Below are 12,644 nucleotides of genomic sequence, written 5' to 3'. Positions count from 1 at the left end.
CTCATGATCACATTTGCAAAAATGATACAGAAGATTAACAAATCAAATCCAGCAATATAAAACTAATTAATAAAACTAGTAATTAATAGTGAATAACTAATAAAACTAATAATAACTAATTTTCAACTTTTTTTTTTCCTAACGAAGTTTCAATTCCATTCCTCCTCAAATGATTTTTGACAAAGGTGTCAAAACAATTCAACAGAGAAAGGAAAGTTGTTTTTTTTTTTTTAAGATTTTATTTATTTATTCATGAGAGACACACAGAGACACAGGCAGAAGGAGAAGCAGGCTCCATGCAGGGAGCCCGATGTGGAACTTGATCCCGGGACCTCAGGATCACGCCCTGGGCCAAAGGCAGGCGCCAAACCACTGAGCTACCCAGGGATTCCCAGGAAAGTTGTTTAAACAAATGATATACCCATATGGGAAGAAACAAACAAATGATTTTTTTTTTTTTTTTACTTTAAGAAGTTAAAGCAAGAGACACTTGAAGTTAATTTTGCACCCGTCTGACAAAGAGCACGTGCCACCTCACTGGCCCTCTCCGCTGCCCTTTCTGTATCAGAACCCCCATCCTGAAGCCCTGACCTGAGGTCCCCCCCATGAGCAGCAACTGCAGCTGATCCAGTTCAACTCTCCCCAGACAGCACCCATAAAACAGGATCTCCAAGTGATACGTTTTTTCCGCAAGGGATCCGAAACAAGAGATGAGCTGGAAGATGAAGACTATTCTTTCTCCTGATGCAGAAAAATTAAACCAATACGAAATCCAACCTAGAGGCCAACATGTCCTCCCAGTCCGACGCCGTGTTCAGGTAACTCTCCTCTCTAATCCATGAAAGAGAGAGAGAGAGAGAGAGAGAGAGAGAGAGAGAGAGAGAGAGAGAGAGAGAACAGGGCTGGTCTTTAAGAGATGCAATTTCTCCAGATGGTACAAAGTATTTTTAAAGGGCCCAGAGCCAGAACCGGGCTATGGGAGCCTAACTATGGAAAGGGCTTCTTTCCTAAATGGGATCTTTGGTGTTTATCAAGGCTCGAGCTCCAGCTGAAACTCTTCCTGCAGCAGGAACACTTATGTTTTCTCTCCTGTGTGAACTCTCTGATGCTGATTAAAGTTTCATCTTTGAATAAAACTCTTCTCACGGGGACACCTGGGTAGCTCAGCAATTGAGCATCTGCCTTCAGCTCAGGGTGTGATCCTGGGATCGAGTCCCACATCAGGCTCCCCGTGAGGAGCCTGCTTCTCCTTCTTCCTGTGTCTCTGTCTCTCTCTCTGTCTCTCATGAATAAATAAAATCTTAAAACACACACACACACACACACAAAAAAAAAAACCCTCTTCTCACAGATGGGACATTTATAGGGTTTCTTTCCCGTGTGGATCTTCTCATGGTGATGCAATCCTGAGAAGTCGCTAAAGCCTTTCCCACAGCAATCACATTTACAAGGCTTCTCTCCTGAGTGGATCCTCCGATGCTTCATAAAGTCTGAACTCTGCAGAAAGCCTTTTTTGCAGGTGGGGCACTGAAAGTACGTCTCTCCGTCTCTCCAGTGTGAGTTCTTTGGTGAAAAACAAGCTGAGAATTCCTGTAAAACGCTTTCCCACACTCCCTGTAAGTGGGGAGTTTCTGGACCATGGGGGCCCTCGGCAGCCGTTTCGGAGAGGTCTCTCTCTTCTCCTCTGGCCACAATAGGGACAGTTCTTCTGGATGGGGATTGGCCAAATGCTGGTTCCCAGAATTCCTTCCTTGGGGGGAGAGCTGGCCCGCTGGCCACTTACCCTGAAGGTTTTCTGGAGCCTCAGGGAGACTGTCCCCTTCTCCAAAGTATCTTGGTTCATCCTCACTGAGGCGGCCACCCAAGGAAGCCTGCGAAGGTGCCTCTCCTGACGCTTGACAGGAGACATCAGAAGCTTCCTGGCCCCTACAAGCTACAAATTTCCAAATTCACTTTCTCCTTGTCATTCTCTTGCCTGTCTCCTATGCAGATGGGTCTTGGGATCTTCTGACTGACATAAAGGTGCAGTCCTGCCAACTCTTTCCCATACTCTGCTGAATTAGTTAGATCAGACTTGGAATTGGAAATGCCTCCTGAGACTGTTTTCCTGTAGGTCTCCAGCATGAGATCCCAGTTCTGCTCCTTCTGAGTGAAATCCAGGTGCCTCCGCTGCCCCTGCTTGGAGAAAGGAGGCTTGGAAGTCCTGGTGTCTGATGAGCCTTTCCTCCTGTAGGGCGGGAGGCGGGGCAGCAGCCATCGCTAATTCTTGTTCCATGTCACCCTCCTCTTTCACTGTAGGGCCCCGTGGCTCCAGAGGCCTCAGGACGCATCCTGAAGTCCCAGCTCTGGAGGCATCACTTCCGGATGGTGCTTCACTCCCCCTACTTGGTGACTTAGAGATTCCATCTTCTCTGATAAGATTTCCTGTCCTGGAACCTGGATGCTGCTGATCCACTGTCACAGCCTCTGGGGGTTTCCCTTCAAGCTCGCCACGAGGGTCACTGCCTCCTCGCCGCTGCCTGGATGCTGTTTCCACACCCACATCTGGATCTGCCCGGGCAGGATGGTCAGGAACTGCCCCAACATGAGGATCTCTTGGATCTGCTCCTTTGTGGGAACCTCTGGCTGCAGCCACTGGAATCAGAGCTTCCAGAGTTGTCTCCAGCACCTGGTAACGAAACTGCCTGAAAAGCTGGTGTGCAGTCTCGGGGCTAGAGAGTTCCCCTCGAGGGGCCACATCTGGTCTGAGAATGGGGAGTCCTCGACCTTCGACAGTGGCGGCAGCAGGAGCAGGTGGCGCCCCAGCTCGACAGGCATCCTCCGGCTTGGCAAGTCCTTTTAGGTGAAGTGTTTCCGCAATGGACTCGTCTCTGGGGAGGACTAAGTCTTCACTGAGGCTCTCACAGGTGCATTAGAGAGGGAATGAGAGCCAGTGAGTCTTTAATGAGCATATGAGTAATTTTTTCTTCAACACTGCATATCGGCTCCATGTTAGGCCCTGCTCATGCCATTTCTAATCCCCACAATCCCCCATCGGGTGCACATCCGTCGGCCCTGCCGCTGCTCTCTGGGGCCCAGGCACGACCCCCGGCGGCCACAGCCGGACCACCCAGCCTGCACACAAATGAACTTTTATTCGTATCCTATATTACACAGCAAAATGACTTTAAATTTGATCATAGACATGCATAAAAGCTAAAACTATAAAACTTCTAAGAGAAAACATAGGGCAAAATAGGCAAGTTTCTTAGAATGCAGAAAGTAATAAGTATGACAAGAAGAACTTGATTAATTTGTGAAAGCTAAAAACTTCTGTTCATTAAAAGACTTCAAAAAAAAAAAAAAAAGACTTCAAGAACACAAATCAGGGGATGCCTGGGTGACTCAGTAGTTGAGCATCTGCCTTTGGCTCAGCACATGATCCTGGAGTCCCGGGATGGAGTCCCCCATCAGGCCCCCTGCAGGGAGCCTGCTTCTCCTTCTGCCTGTGTCCCTGCCCCTTTCCATGTGTCTCTCATGAATGAATAAATAAAATCTTTATATATATATATATAAATTAAAATTCAAGAAAAATCAGATCAGGGATCCCTGGGTGGCGCAGCGGTTTGGCGCCTGCCTTTGGCCCAGGGCGTGATCCTGGAGACCCGGGATCGAATCCCATGTCAGGCTCCCGGTGCATGGAGCCTGCTTCTCCCTCTGCCTGTGTCTCTGCCTCTCTCTCTCTCTCTCTCTCTCTCTGTGTCTATCATAAAAAAAAAAAAAAAAAAAAAAATCAGATCAATGTAGGCAGCAGGAACTTTCCAGGGAGGCGGATGGACACATTCACCATGAGAACAGGGTGTGCATCACACGGAACACCCATTTGTCAATATTAGACAGTCAAGATTTTTGCATTTATAGTATGTAAATTTTAACCTGAAAAACCCTGTAAAAATATAATAACGGAGTGAAGGATGGGGGTTGTGGATATAAATGGCACCAGAACAGCAGAGTAATGATAAGTATACAGTCTGGTGATAGGTGCACCCGGTTCATTATACTGTGTGTTGATTTTGTAGATGTGCGAATTTTCCACATTAAAAAATTAAATGAAAAACCACCGGGCAATCAGTTTTCAGCCCAAAAGAAGTGCACGCATATTTCATCACTGCCTTTCTCCACATGCTGTGGTTTGCCATGTTAGCAGCCCTTGGAGATGAGAGCAGTAGGTCAGGTAGTCCTTCCAGAAGGTGTGAGGCTGGATCCGAGGGACCCCCGCACCCCGCAGCACAGGGGCAGCAGCGGGGAGGCCAGAGGGCTGGCCCCACCGACAGGGCACCAAGCAGTCACATTCAGCGTGAAGTTCGGGAATCCCTAAATTCTGCTTTTCCTCTTCTCTGCACAGCTGGTCAGGCTCCTCAGGGATGACAGTCACTGGAGACCCGGGACACACCCTCGCAGGTACGAGTGCGGGTCTGCGCTTCTGCTCTCAACTTGAACTTGCAACAGGAACTGGAAATCTTTCAGTGGCTGTCATCCCTGCCTGCTCTATCAGCTTCATTTGTCCTCTCTCCTGTTTTTCTGCCCAAGGCCTGGGCCTGAGCATTCTTTCTCGGATACGAGCCACTGCCCAGCTTGTGAGGTGGGCCCCACGCTCCCTGCGGCTCAGAAACGCACCCAGTGTGTTGTCTGTAAGCCGAGCTGGTTTCATTGGCCATCTGGTCCCAGATGAAGACACGTTTGAGGAACGAAGTGGCCTCTCCAGACCTCGGAAAAGGCACATCTGACCTGGGGACGCTGCCGGGGACACTCAGCAGGGGGAGCCTGTGCGAGCGTCAGTGAGGGGCAACGGGGACCAGCAGGGACCAGGGCACAGCAGCCCGGATTGCGCGGGCCTGGCCGGATGAATGGATCTGCCCCTGGGCACAAAGGGAAGAGGCTTCTGTTTACAGGAAAATACTCCGGTTGCCTAGTAACCGGTAATGACAGGAAAGGAAACGCAGAAAAAGCTGAGGGCACTTCTGGGCCCTGCTCCTGGCCCGCGCTGACTCACCGCGACCTGAAGCAATCTCCTTTCTATTCCTGTTCCGCCCTGGGCCTGGCGGAGGGGTCACCTGCCTTACGTAGGCCCCGCGGGATTTAGAAAACATCTTGTCATTGGGGGACAAGCAAAGAGCAAGAGCAGCAGTTTTCCGTTTCCCTCCTTCTGATTGGTCAGTTAACTTCCCCTTCGGGGAGACCCTGGGCCTTTGCCTTTTCCTTTTGGGGGAGACACCTCAAGCTCACATGGCGGCAGCTGGGGATGGCACCAGGCTCCCTTGGCCCCTGAGAAAGCAATTCCTGTCCGTGTGTCATCGTCCCCCCACCCCCACACCCCGTGAACAAGAAGCGACAAGTCCAGAAGGCTCTCAAAGGGTACGGGTTGTTTCAGACCCCGGCTTCTGTCCCGACGCTTGTGCTGACACTTGGAGTGGCATGACGGTGACAAGGGAGATCATGTCCACTCGCTTCTCTTGGATCCCGTCCCATTTGAGTGCAAGGTCTAAGGAGCCAACGATGTGAGCTTTAGGTTCTGTCCACATGACACCCGTGGGCCTGGGGCCTGGGGCAAGGGCTGGGCCCCCATGACAGCCCAGCTCAGCTCCAGGCACCCAGACGACCAGACCCTCGTAGGTTTGGAGAACTTAAAGTCCGTCTCCTCCTTGCTGAAAAGTGCATTCATTAAAGCTCCGCGATGGTACAAACCACATCCTCTCTTGCTCTCGGATCACTGCCAAGGCACCCACCAGCGGCCACAAGCGGGGCTCCCAGCCCCAGGCCCCGCTAACATCGGGCCAGGCTGTTCTCTGGGTGGGGGGGGTGGTGCATCCTGGGCGCTGTGGGGTGCTGATCGGCATCCCTGGCCCCCACCCACTGCACACCAGGAACCTCCGTCTGCCCGGAGTCTCCAGACCTCGTGAATGTGCCCTGGGGGACAGGATCGCCCCGATGGAGAGCCACCCTCTAAGCCAAGGGCACTGTCTGAGAAAGGAGCTGGCCTTGAGAAAAAGGGATGGGCCGCCAGGTGAGGAACAGGAAGAAAAGGCTTCCCACTGCTTCTAGGAGCCGAGCCTCAACTTCCAGCAAGGGCGGCCCATGACTCCCCCTTTGCCTAAACTGTCTGGGTGCCCTGTTAGGCCCTCAGTTTTCTTTTCTTTTGCAGCAACGAACTTTGAAGGATCAGAGCTGGCTCTGAGCTACTCTGGAATAAAGTATCGACAGAATTCAAATTCCTTTTTCTGTTGGTAAGAACTGGGCTTCTGTTCCTGTTTTCTGCTCAGGGGCCAAACATTCGCTCGCTGTCCAGCAGAGGAGCAGGCCCGAGCCCTGCAAGTTGGCCATCTGCAGGGCTCCAGGGGGCCGCAGGGGGTGGGGACCCTGAAGCCTGTCCTCCTCGCGCAGCACAGGCTACTCGGATCTCCAAGGACAGCGGTCTTTCCCCCGTGGCAATGGGGCAGCACCCACTTACTTTCCTCTTAAAGAGACAGGATTTGACTGTTAATATAAAAATTGTCCGAACTAAGGTTATGGTTACCTCCGCTCACATGTGGTCTGGTGGTCTGATTTTAGTTGCCACTTAATTCGGGGGGGGGGGGACGTGAATTTAAAAACTCACGCATGCATCCCTGGGTGGCTCAGTGGTTGAGCGTCTGCCTTGGGCCCAGGGCGTGATCCCGGGTCCTGGGATCGAGTCCCTCATCGGGCTCCCCGCAGGGGGCCTGCTTTTCCCTCTGCCTGTGTCTCTGCCTCTCTTTCTGTGTGTCTCATGAATAAATAAAATCTTTAAAAATAACTCACCCAGACTTCACTGACATTTTCACCCAGCAAATATGCTTTTGGCAGGCAACCCGATTCCACCACTTCTCAGTAATCACTTAAATGCCACCAGACTTGGTCTAACAAACCCCAAAGGGAACCTCTCTCCCCCAAACCTGCTGCTTCTTCAGTGTTTCCTAACCACTGGACTAGTTCGAGTCATGAGGCATCTCCCTAGGCCTCAAGGCTATGTCTAACTGGTGACCCAGCCCTGATGGCTCCACCGGGGACCACCTCCCAGGGACCTAGTGGAACCCCTGCCTCCTCATCTGGTTCTGGAAGTTCTGGGTCTGCCTCCAGAGCGGCGCTGCATGTTCTACATCAAGGACTACCGGGCATCTGGGACCTGGTGTCAAGGGCCTGTGGTCCCTTGGGAAGGTTGAGTATCGTCACCAGATGGTTCCAGGCGTGCCCTTCACGCTCACGAGGCAGCTCAGCCTGGTCTGGATGACCCAGACCTTCTGACATGAAGACTGTCTGCTCAGAGCTAGCCTGAGGGCCCTGCTCTGTGGACCGCACCCCAGGAACAGTCACCTGGCTCTCTCCCTACTTCCCAGCCTGCTGTTGCGTCTTAGCTCCATCACGGAAAAGACCCAGCAGCCTTCATCACATACGTAAGGCTAAGGCTACAAGTTTGGAACAAATACGAAGGCAGTCGGCACACCGTATGGGCACAGACTGTGACCTCAGACTACCGAGTTCAGATCTTAGTGCTGTCACTCGCTGTGGTGGCCTCAGTTTCCTTATCTGACGAAGGGGCGGGGAAGATGAAGCTCAGTGATGGGTTGGGGGTGCCCGCCCCGAGCCTGGACCCCAGCGGGTGCCTGATAAATAAAATGTGACCTAGTGGGAAGGAGTGAGGGGAGCGAGGGCCCCCCTGGACATCTGCAGTGGCACAAGCCAGCAATGCAGGGCAGCGTTAATTGTACCCCAGACTCTGGGCAAAGTAGTAAATGCGTGTGATCTTACGTAATGCTTCAGGAAGCGGCGCCCTTATCATCCTCATTTTGCTTTTATTTTGAAAATTTTGTTTATTTAAGTCATCTCTGAGTCATCTCTCCCCGCAACGTGGGGCTCGAACTCACAACTCAAGAGGCGAACGCCCTACCGACTGAGCTGGCCACCCTCATTTTAGAAACAACGACAGACAGACTGAGGCTCAGAGAGGTCAAGCGGGAACCCGAGGCCACACAGCCTGAAGCGGCAGAACTGGATTTGAACTGGGTCTTCTTCCTTTAAGGCAAGGAGGCCCCAACGTGTAAGACTCCCGAGTGTCCCCACCGTGTGTAGCACACACGGGGCCCATCGTCTCCTTCCCAGGTAAGTGGCCCCTCCACCCCAAGCAGAGAGAACTCCATACTATCAGGAGCGAGTCTCCGCATAATTGAGCTTCTGTGACTGGAGCTGTGAACTAACTGAAACGGTCCAAGTGCAAGAATCAGACGGGTCCGGGCTGCACACGTACGTGGGGACCTTCCTATCAGGTTCAAGTGGAGAAGTGGCTCCATGCCCCTCGGTAACCAGAAGGGACTAGTTGATAACGGCCCTGACGACCACCTCCCTCCATCTTTCCCCATGAGCGCCTAGAAAGCAGAGTGGATCTCAGTAGGAGCACCCCGGGGTGCTCCCCTGCCCACCTGGGCACACTCTCTCTTCCAACCTCACAAGCTCCTCGGCCCCCGCTCCCCATCCGCTCGGGCATGCTCGGTCCTCCAGCCTGCCCCATCCTGCCTCCGCTTTGCATACACTTCTGCTGGCCCTCCATGGAGAAAGCCAGGCTTCCTCTCACTTCGGTCACAGTGCTTAGGCGGGATGGTCACCCGACCCCTCAGGCACCCCCAGTTCAATCCAAATGGCTTGCAGTGTGCGGGGCTCCGAGCCCAGGCCTGCGGGACCATGGGCTGTGTGGGCCACCACGCTGTGCTGCCTCCACCAAATACACATCTCTGCAGAATCGAGGGCGGCCAGCGTGGCTACAGGGGTCCCAAGTGGCAGTGGCGAGGTGGGGGGTGGCCATTCTGGCATGGAGGGCCACCGGAGGCTGGGGCTGGTGTCCCCGCGGGCACCACAGCGATGGTGAGGACAGGGCTGATGGCGCCTGCCATGCTGGGACAGATGTGACCCTGGAGAGCAGGGCTGAGGCTAGTGTGGAGAGTGGTGAGGACCTCAGAGTCTCCCCTACCCCCATGACAGCTACAGCAGAAGGGTTCTGGGGGTGGGGAGCCGCCGCCAGCAGCTTCAGAGTGGCCCCAAGTCACACTGTGCACAGCAATTAAAACCTGCCATCAAGTCACCCATCATCTAGCACAGGCTCCCCGGCCTCAGCACTGTGGTCACTGGAGCTGCATCATTTTTGGCTGTGGGGGGCTTTCCATGGCCCTGTGGTGGGGGTAGGCGCTCAGCAGCATCTTGGCTTCCCCCTACTTGATACCAGGAGCACTCCCAGTTGTGAAAAACAAATGTCCTCAAGGGGACAAGGTCAATGGGTGAGAGGCACTGCTTTGCCTTTTCTGGAACTGCTCATGAACTATAATGCACACAGAGTTTGAGAAGCCCTGCTCTGAGCCACCATTCTCCCCCTCCCCCGCTCCAGACATTTGGGGCCAGAATGTTCTCTGGGGGCTGTCCGGGGCACTGCGGGGGGGTGGAGAGGCATCCCTGCCCCCCACCCACTCCATGACTGCAGCACCAACTGTCAGTCAAGACAACCCAAAATGACACCACCAGTGTTCCCTGAGGGTCAGAGTCACCGCCTTTGAGAACCACTCGTCTAACATCACGGTCTTGCTAAGCCTGGTATTTCTAGACTAACCAAGCCATCCGTTCTCTGCTCCCTGCCCTCAGTTCTGCTTCCTGCCTCCCAGTTGTGCACGATTGGCTCCTGGACCAGCCGGTCTCAAGAAAACCAAGCCTTCAGAGCGCCCCCTACAGCCTGAGGGAGAAGGAGCAAGGCGGGGACCAGGGGACCAGGGGACCAAGGTGGCCAGAAGCTCCCTCCTCCAGGGCATCGGCTGGAGCCTGCTGGCCCCACCCCGCCCTGGACGGTGCTGTCTGGTGACAAGGACACTTCCGGCTCCCAGAAATGGCCAATAAGCACCAGCGACGGGCAGCACCTCCGTGACTGGCTCAGGCCAAGCGGCTGGCTTTTCTCCTGCTGTCAACATCACACCCGGGGCCTTTCCAACTGACCCCCCTACTCCTCTCCGGTCACCCCTAACTTCACAGAGTTGCAAAAGCAGAGAAACGACCGAGCTGAAACGCAGGAACCTCACCTAACACGGCAGCACTGGAGGGGCCCTTACAGATCCAGCCAGCCCAGCGGGGCAAAGGGACCCAAAGATGTTAAGCGCTTTGGGTCTCTAATCTCTAAGATGTTAAGGGACCCAAGCTGCAAGGCCTGATGTGGGGGAGGTATCTCCAAGGGGAAATTTTTGAAGTGATCCACTTAAAAGAACATTTTTAAATGAGGTTACAGTTCCTGCAAAATGACTTGCCTAAACTGGGACTGGGTATAAACTAATTTTCTGGAATGCGGAGTAGCGTTTTCTTTGGAAGGGCCGATCTTTCTCAGTGCAAACTGAACTCCAGCTATCCTGCTGCTACAGGTTACAGGAGGAATCCTGTATTCCCATTAATCTTCTGGGGAATCTTTGTGTAAGTCAGAACTTACTCATTTTGATTCCACTAACACTTGACGTAACTGGAGCTTAATTATTGCATCTGATAGGGCGGGTGACTAACGAGCTGGCCATATATATATATATATATATATATATATATATATATATATATATATATATAAATCTATGACTTGCTTTTGTTTGTTCTAGAACACCAGTGACATCCCATCATAAGTTTTGGCGTTAGCTGGAGAGCTGGCACCAAAGTGCAGCGGACATTTTCTCGGGGCACTCGGCTACAGAGTGAACTGCCCTTAAAAAAAATAAAAATAAAAATAAAAATAAAAATAAAAATAAAAATAAAAAAACCACCAATCGGTACAACTAAAGCGAATCTCACCACGGAGCTGTCTGACTGACCACGGGCGCTGTGCTCTGATACAGGCGGCACTTCTGCGGTTGCTGCTGCCTTAGTCACACAGATTGCATTCGAGACGAACAAGGCAGGATCAAGTCCCCCACCAAAAACCTGCACTGACTAACATTTCCCAATTTATAGCCCTTGCTGGTGGGCGGGGCGGGAAGGGCGGTGCAGAGAACTGGGAAAGAAATGTGTCACCAGCTTTGAATGAAGTTCAGGGGCAGTGTTTACCCAAGCAACGAGCCCTGGTAAACAGTCGCTATCTCTGGCTCGCTGAGGAGGAGGTGGGGAGTGACCCTGTTTTGAGCAAAATCCACCCGGGGGCTGCGAGGTGCCCATCCACGGGGTGAAGGGCTCCGCTGCTGCCAGTGGGAACACACCTGCTGCCCCAGGAAGCCTGCTCTGCTCGTCCCCCGGAGGGTCACCTGAGTACCGGACTTCTTAACAGGAGTAGCAGAGAATAGCAAAGAACCAGAAGGCTCTGGGTGCAGCTTCCATCACCAGCCAGGCCTCTGTGTGAATAGTGTCATGTGTGGCCCGCTGGGTTCAAGTCCTGGCTTTTCTGAAATGCCCCAGCGGCCGCAATGGAAACATCAGGCTGGAAAGCGCTGGAGAAGCAGGGTGGCCAGGTAATGATTTTGCAAACACGAGGAGTTAGATCAAAAAAGAAATTCCACTTGAGGCTGAAATAAGTCTCCAGTTGAGCAGTCGACGACATAGTCAAATGGCTCAAAGTTTTTTGTTGTTGTTGTTTTTTGAGGGTTTTTTTTTTTTTTTGTTTTTCTCCTTCCATCAGTCCCTCTTGCTTTCTACGGGATGAGACGTCAGAACGACAGCATGTTTTCCTCCAAGTGGACCCCAGGTGGACCCGGGTCTACCTGCCTTGGCAAATCAGACTCGAACATAATTTCATCAGAGAAAAATATATGCAGATGTTCAATTAAAACCTGGAGTCCGCAGTCCTGGCGCTCTTTGCCGGCCCTCATTGTTTGCTGAGTAACAACGGTTGCCAGGGACAACGCAGTCCACTCCCGTCTCTAAGAGCCTGTTGCTGGGCAACAGCAAGAATACTTCCCAAACCAAACAATGTCATCCCCGGAGCAATCCCCTCTATCTCACATTAACCAGATCTAAAAAAAAACCCTCCCAAATATGTAATCTATTATTTTCAGAAGCCCTAAGAGAAAGGCAAATAATCTCTTCTCTATAGTAACCAAGGGGGAAACAGTTTACCATATTTGTTCTGAAATAACAAAACCCGAGAAGGACCAACTCTCCCTGCAGTCAGCATCATGGCAGGGACTTCGACAGTCCTTCCTCGGGCTGGGAGGAGAAAGTGCCTTTTTCTCCAAGAGGAAAGAATTTATTTATCATCGGGCAAACAATGTGGGATATTCATAGCTGCACACGGGTTTTCTGGGCAGTGATTATACAAACTGAAACAAACTGGGGCTTGAGCTATTTGAAAAAGATGTAAAAAGAGAGGAGTGGATACCTAGTTTAAAAGACTTTTGAAAATGTCATGTACAGATAAATAGGTTGCAAACCAAGTCGTTGACTCAGCATTAGAAATGCCTCCTGGGACTCTGCGGAAGGAACCTACAGCATCTGGCATCCCTGTGCCTGTGCTCTTCCTGCCTCACGCAGCACGAGGAGGAAGAAGAGGAAGCCAGGCCTGGGAAGCACAGGGGCACACAGCCCCGGAAAGAGGTGACAGGGACGTCCCTAGCGTTGGACAATCTTGACCCATAGAGGGGAAAAAAACAAAA

The 12,644-nt window shown here is 52.2% G+C and overlaps 1 protein-coding gene and 1 pseudogene across 3 annotated transcripts in view; both read right to left on the bottom strand.

The window, feature by feature from the left end:
- Positions 1–12,644, bottom strand: part of RFX2 (regulatory factor X2) — a 99,177-nt gene that overhangs the window by 50,344 nt on the left and 36,189 nt on the right. Inside the window, exon 1 of one of the 3 annotated variants that reach the window (XM_055343041.1) lies at positions 10,855–10,913. The exons of the other annotated variants lie outside the window; for them this stretch is intronic. The gene's annotated coding sequence lies outside the window, so the exon portion shown is untranslated. Of the gene's footprint in view, positions 1–10,854; positions 10,914–12,644 lie in introns of those variants that run through there. 3 annotated transcript variants of the gene reach the window in all.
- Positions 988–2,884, bottom strand: LOC129522239 (zinc finger protein 18-like; annotated as a pseudogene).

This window comes from Nyctereutes procyonoides, unplaced genomic scaffold (assembly GCF_905146905.1).
Source record: "Nyctereutes procyonoides isolate TBG_1078 unplaced genomic scaffold, NYPRO_anot_genome, whole genome shotgun sequence".
Lineage (NCBI taxonomy): Eukaryota > Metazoa > Chordata > Mammalia > Carnivora > Canidae > Nyctereutes > Nyctereutes procyonoides.
The sequence above is the reverse complement of the archived record's forward strand: the minus strand, read 5'-3'. Positions and strand labels throughout refer to the sequence as shown.